General features: G+C 27.3%; 1 protein-coding gene across 9 annotated transcripts in view; it reads left to right on the top strand.

Annotated features, from left to right (window-relative positions):
- The first annotated feature begins 258 nt into the window (after positions 1-258).
- The window catches only part of LOC106680323 (oxidation resistance protein 1), an 867,959-nt gene continuing 861,072 nt past the window's right edge, over positions 259-7,145 (top strand). For 5 of the 9 annotated variants that reach the window (XM_067049996.1, XM_067049998.1, XM_067049995.1 and 2 more), the window contains exon 1: positions 260-377. The gene's annotated coding sequence lies outside the window, so the exon portion shown is untranslated. Of the gene's footprint in view, positions 378-7,145 lie in introns of all 9 variants that reach the window. The other 4 variants (XM_067050003.1, XM_067050006.1, XM_067049999.1 and 1 more) reach the window with 2 other exon arrangements.

The raw sequence follows: 7,145 nt of genomic DNA, 5'->3' as shown, positions 1-7,145 counted from the left end.
CTTCGCGTCAGTCTAAAAAATCCACACAGGATTTTACACTTACGGTCGTTCCACGTTCCATATGGCGCAGTGCATTTGGAGTACAATAATCTTGAGTTACTACCTTTAGGGAGGCAAGACGATGGATTGGCTTTTTCTTTTTAAATATTCATTATCGATACTCCTCGTCCTTCCGCTCCATTCGGACCGTACTCCTCAACCAGCAAGATGATCGGAACAGGTAGCCAGGAAGTATGGAGGGGGTCCGCTTGGCGTGGTGGGGACCTAGGAGTTACCGGCAGTCGCGCGTTATTCTGTGTCTCGTTCGGACGGGCTTAGTGTTCTCTTTACCGGCTTCTTTAGCTGTCTTCTGCTTCCGCTGGACTCTTAGTATCGAGGTAGGTGAGCCATGTAATTGTCAAGGTATGTTCCAGTTGGACTAGGGGGCTCTCTGAGGAGTAGGTTGTTGGAGACTTTAATTCCTACAGTCTGCCCAGAGGGGCGTAACTTTCGCGAAGCCCTTCTTTTTTTAGCGATTTAATTAATTCATAAAACTTTTATCTAATGTGTTTAAACTTTTTTTTATTGACAGAAAAAATTGTTTTTAAAAAAAAAAAATTATAAATTGTAAGTTGAAATGAAATGGTATAATTTTTACATTAGATTTTCTTAGGATTGTATATAGCATTCAGATAGGTATTTTAGATATATTGTTATTAAACTATCAAGCAATAGGTTGGGAATTAAAATTTGTTTATGGATCTGATATCCTTTTAGTTTTGTTTACTGCATAAACTTGTTTGTCTCTTTACTACTTAAAGTATTATGAACTTCGATTTATAACCTTGCCGTATATTTTTCTTTCTTAATTTTCCATCGACCGGTTTTTCCCGTCACCTGCGGAGTGAAATTCGCCAGGGACGTGAACTTGACGGACAGTCTCCTGGCGAACAATAGAAACGGAAAGTGACCTGGTTCGTCCGGACAAGAACGGCTAGAAAAAGCTGTCACACTTGCTAATAGCCGGACGAGGAAGAAAAGCCACCTTTCCCCGAGGGGGTCACTGCACCCAACTCTCCCCCCCTCTGACGCCAATAAAGGGGAATCGCTTTATGGTTGCTGTGGTGAATTTATTAATTTGATAAACCGAGGGATTGGCGACACTTAACCTCCTCGCTCCTTTATTTACTCTCAAATAATTAATAAATAGACCTAAAAATCCTAAATTTTAACTATATACATTAACAATTTAATTATGACCATGAATTCTGCTTTTAAAAAAATATAATCATATATATTTAATGGAATAAATATGTAACTAATACACAAATTCTTTCCAAAACTTACATTACGTGGGTTCAAATAATTGATAACAACCTAAAAATCTAAAATTTTATCAATAAAAATTAATTATTAAATTCTGACTATGAATTTTGCTTTAAAAATAAATAAATATGTACATATATTTAATAAAATAAATCCCTAATTAATACACAAAGCCAAATCTGAAACTTAATTTCGATAAACCATGTTAGAAATATTTAACCTCCTCGCTTGTTCTTTATTTAGGTTCAAATAATAAATAATGTGGAATTATCGCCTTGAATATTTAAGCTTAATTCTGATTATTGGAAATATGCTCTAGGTAATTACAAAGGTAAAAAAAAAAAATGTGTATACTTCTTAACAATTTATTTTTTATTCTATACAACTAATAATACACAAAATATTCATTTCTTGCTGATAAAGTTTGATTTTGTAGAAACCAGAACGATATTCCAAAATTTAGGACAAATATTCGCACTTTTATCAGTTGTAAGTAAATAAATCCAAAACTATGCACTTGACAAAATAGCTCACATTCTTTAATGTCTATAAAAGTTTTAACAATTTCTAATCAATATTCTATGTTAATATATCTTATCTAATAATGACTATGATCATTAAAATTCAAAATTGTAGATATAAAAAATAAATTATTACTCTGCTTAAAAATAAATATACATATATACATATATTTATTAAATTATTCAGGAATAGCTAATACGCAAAGCCCCGAATCCGAGACATGAAATTTGGAAATTAGACAAACTTTCAGATTACCAATTTTTAACCTTAGAATTTATTTAGGTTAGTTCAAATAATTAATTATATCCTAAAAGTCCTAAATTATATCTATAAAATTAACTATTTATTTCTGATTCTTTGAATCTTGTTTTTTTAATTTATTTGTACATATATCGAATCAAACAAATCCATAGATCTGGAACTTCAAATTTTAAAATTCGTTAAACCTTTAGATTAGCTATTTTAACATCCTTCCTAAGTTATTTACCTTCAAATAATTAATAAGATCTAAAAAATCCTGACTATGTGATTTAAATTTAAAAAAAAAATCCTTAGCCAATACACAAAGCCTGTTCAGAAACGTTGTTAAAATTATTTATGAATAACCTTTGAGTTGGAAATTAATGGCGGTAATTTTTAATATTTTTTTTATTTTGACGCCGAGGGATTTATTCTGTAGCGAATTTTGACGTCACTTATTCATCGCTCATCTTTGTCATCCTTGAAAATAAAGTATTAGGAAAAAACAAAACAATTATATGAACAATATTTCAGATATTGCTTTAATTTTATTGGTGATGTGTACAAAGGATCAATTTAACAATTTTTAGCATATGAATTTAGAAATTTTATGCTTTACCTGACCTGTAAAAAAAAAATTGTCGGTGATGAACCTATAATTTTCATATATTTTGGAAAACCTGGAAAAATCTTTATAAATAAAAAATACTAAACGAACTTATCTAAGATCTACGAAAGCTCTTATCTTACCTAAAGCTAAGGTTCTTACCTATTGAAATCATGTAATTAACTCGTAGAAAAATGATTTTATTTTAATTTTAAAAAAATATATAAAATTCTTATAATTTTGAAGAAAAAGCGAATTATATAGTTTTTAGCGTCGTGTGAAAACTTCAAATACTGTTTTTTCTAGGAAAATAAAAATTGGAAAATTTTTCAATTCTATTTATTTGAAGGATTTGTTTTTCTCTGGGGTTTATTGCACACATAATCTTTCATATTACCTTCGAATTTTATCCAAATGCTATGTTACTAGAATGTTTAAAGTTCGTAACCGATATATTAGCTGTTTTTTTTTGTTTTTTTATTTCAAAATGTTCTGAACCGTCCTGGAAAGGTTTTTAGCTATTAAATTCCTGGATTTATTCAGTAGAAAAATGTTATAATCAAAATTAAAAATTACTTGCCCAATGAAAAATGTATATATTTTTCAAATAATTTATATGAGACAATATGATAGGTAATGGAATTACCTAAGCAAAGAAAATCAGTTAAATCGGATAAGTGTCAGAAAAGACACAGCGAATTTCCCATACCATCTATCTATAGAAATAAAAATGTTATATTCGTTTATTACTTATCTCTAAAGTTCTTAACTGATTTTATTTAATACTTTAATTTAGTAGGAGAATAAATTCCTGACAAAAAAAAAATTCAAACCGGACAATTATTAACAATAATGTGGCATGCTGAACTTCTTGCTTGTATTTTTAAAAAAGTTTGTTGTAGAATTTATTGTAAAGATAAAAAAAAAATAATATAATAATGGCTTACTTCGCATTGATGCTAATTACACTTGCACTAACTTTACAAACAATACAATTAATAAGGTTGTCTCTTTTTGGAAAATTACAACTTTTTTAAGTTTTTAGACCGAACAGATTTAGAATCTGTCCAGTCCAAAAATTAATTAAAGACTTGTAATTTTCCTAATAGAGAAAACGTTAGTTGTATATTTTGTGAATCCATCGATGATATGTACGTAAATGTTTAATTTCAACTTAATTAATATCGAACTGTCAATTATCTTCCATTAATTACAAGTACATACTCAAATATAGCAATAGCAAAGTATAATCAGGTAATACAAAATATATAATATACACATACATGCCTGTTATGTTGAGTTCGTATTTTTTTACGACATACATTTAAGAAGACAAAAGCATTAATCGAAAAGGCTGTGTTAAAATGATTTTTGAAATGTGTGTCTTTCTTTGGTAATTATCGGTTTTTATAACTTCTATTTCTAGTCTAATAAAAAACGGATTGTAGATCTTGAAACATAGATTTTTTTTTTTTTTAAATCAAATAGTAAAAGTTTTAAAAACAAGAAATAGATAATAAAAAAATACATTTTTTTTATATTGGAATTTAAAAAATAAATTTAGAGTGCTACCAATGGGTAGTTCTCTACATGTCTTATCACTCCATTATAACTGAGATCAAATTTACTGAAAGTATTTATGCTGTAAATGTATAGTAATGTAATGTTGTGGATTTCAATAAATATATTAAAAATAAAGATTATGCATTGGTTATAAAACACCTAATTAAAAATATATAAATGTACTGAATGAGCTTATATAAAATAATCTTTGAATTCTTATGGTCTCCTATAAGGTTAACACTTCTCAAATTGTAGAATTAGTTATTACTGATTATTTCATATTTAATATGATGATGCATAGTGTATTGGGCGTATCTTTCTAATTAACATAATATTTGGCTGTAGTAACTATTATGTAATGAAGTAAAACAAAATCGTATTTACATGCATAAAATAAAAATTTATATCATAATGAGGAGTTTTAAAAAATAATCTGTCTCATACGAAAAAAATAAAGTTTGCGACATACCTCTAAGATAAAAATAGTTATCTAATCATTAAACGCTATCATGGTCGTTAATTTCAGGACCTCTCCCTCTCTTCCAATAAAATTTTCGTTTATTAGTTTTTGCCGTTTAACAGCTTAATAAAATGATAGATTAAAATTAATTTTTTTTCTTTGAACATTCAATTTAAATAAATTAAATGAGATAGTTGTTGATTTAAAAAGTAAGCGTGAAGGTGAGTGGTGAATCATTTTTAAAATTATTCCAATAATGTCTTCTGTATTCATTTATAAAATATAACCATTCGAAAAATTTTTATTTATTGCTATTTACAACTTTATTTACATGAAAATACATCTAGTAAAGTTGATGTATGATCAAAATAGAGTGATACAGGCATGTAGAGAAACTACCCTATATTGACAATAAAAAAAATTATATAAAATAATAAAAAGGATAAATATAAATAAAAAATATGATTAACTAAACTGAGAAAGTGAAAAAATACATCAAAATATCTATTAATTTAATTTAATGAGGAGATATAATAGCTGCTAAAAATGGTAAGAGTAACGGATAAATTATTATTACAGATTGGATTACATTGTATAAAATAATTTAATTTTTATTTCTGATTCAATAATTCCAAAATTACAAAAAAAAAAAAGATATGAGAGCTATGTTTATAAGGTTACAATATTTATCTGTAAAATCCAATCGTTTGATGTTAATTTAATATTAATTTATTTAAATATTTTATGTTTATTAAAATGTTTAAAATTATAAATTATGTCATACATTTGATCATTATTTTTCTAATATTCGGTAGCCCTCTAATATTCAGAGGATAAATTATATTTTTAAATTATGAATTTTTCGGGATTGTTGGAAAAAAAAAATATTTTGAAGGAAATGGTCTGGTCTACGGTAATGAAAGAAGAAAAAATAGTAATAACTATTTATTTATTTTCTGCAGACGTTTCGACCAACGTTATTGGTCTTCGTCGGGCTACAATAAAAACATATAAGGATAAGAATGATGTAAAAAAAAACAAAAAACATAAAAATGTGAAGGTATATAGACAATAAAAAAAATGACATAAAATAATAAACAGAATCTCAGTCTTGTGAATCCTATTTCGGTTTCCAGGTAATTTATCTCCCTGTAGATATGTTTTATTTATTTATATATTTAAAATTTTAACGTATGTCATTTCAACATTATTTTATTTTAAAAAGTCTGCTTTTAAAGTGTCAATGTTAGAACTTGTTAGATAACGATAATGTGAAAATCATGTCACAAAGAACAGATTATAACGGTAAATCATCAATATCCGATCAACTGAAGATAAAGAAGTGCATAAATGAAGAAATGCATTCCATGTCTTGCAGTCGTTCGGAGAAAGAATAAAATATATAGTTCTTTATTTATCTTATTTTATTTTGATTGGTTAGTTTCCTCCTTTTAGCATGTTAAAACGATATATCATTCAACATGTTTGAGAGTGATCAGGTTTGCTAAATAGATAATGATATCATTCAACAGACTAGCTCTACACCATTTTTTCTGATGTTTTCATAGATTTGTTCCTTGTAGTTTTTGTTTGATTTGTGTTGTTTTTGTTATGGACTTTTTTAAAACTCTAATAAAATTATTAATAAAAATAATAATTTAAATGTTTTGGAATGCCCAGAAAATCCGCTCTGCATTTAACATATAATATGGATTTTGTCCTGCTACAATCCTATACTTATAACATTCAGCATGTTAAAACAATTTAGATAATAGGTATAGTCATCAAGCTGTGTTAAATGTAAACTGTTTTACCATGGTAAATTTTATCAGTATAGATTTGTGAACAGCCCTATTTAAAGTCATGTTAAATTTTAAATGCATAAGAGCTCCTAGCGGATTTTCTGAGCAACCATTTTTATAACCTTTCTTTCCAAAACTTTTTGTTATCGTTTACTTCTAAGTTTTGATTGAAATAATTTATTACAACATACCAAAATTGGAATTTGTGTGAAAGTTTGGCCACTGAGTGTCTTGTTAATCTTCTTACTTGTCAGGAAGGGAATCGAGATGAGCTAAGTGACAACTGTCATTACACTATCATTGTCATCCATTACTTTATTAGTTATAAAAACATCCAAAATAATACTAATACAAACTATAAGCAAATAACCTAACACGAAAACAAATAAAATGGTGACGAGCTCAGCTGGTCTGTCGCTTGACGTCATTCTCCATTTAACAGACCTAGTAACAGATTCAAACATGTTATATGTTATATCGTTTTAATCTGCTAAAAAGAAGGAAATATTAGTATGTTTAGGGTTTATACTATTTGACTATAAAAAGCTATATATCCAGCAAAAAAGAATGTAAAATGTGAAGCTTTATGAGTTACTATCTTAAGGGTTATTTCATGTTTTAATTGTTATAAAAAAAAATTAAATAA

This window comes from Halyomorpha halys, unplaced genomic scaffold, assembly GCF_000696795.3.
Source record: "Halyomorpha halys isolate HHAL.00 unplaced genomic scaffold, Hhal_1.1 Scaffold17.1, whole genome shotgun sequence".
Lineage (NCBI taxonomy): Eukaryota > Metazoa > Arthropoda > Insecta > Hemiptera > Pentatomidae > Halyomorpha > Halyomorpha halys.
This window is presented reverse-complemented; position numbering and strand designations above follow the sequence as displayed.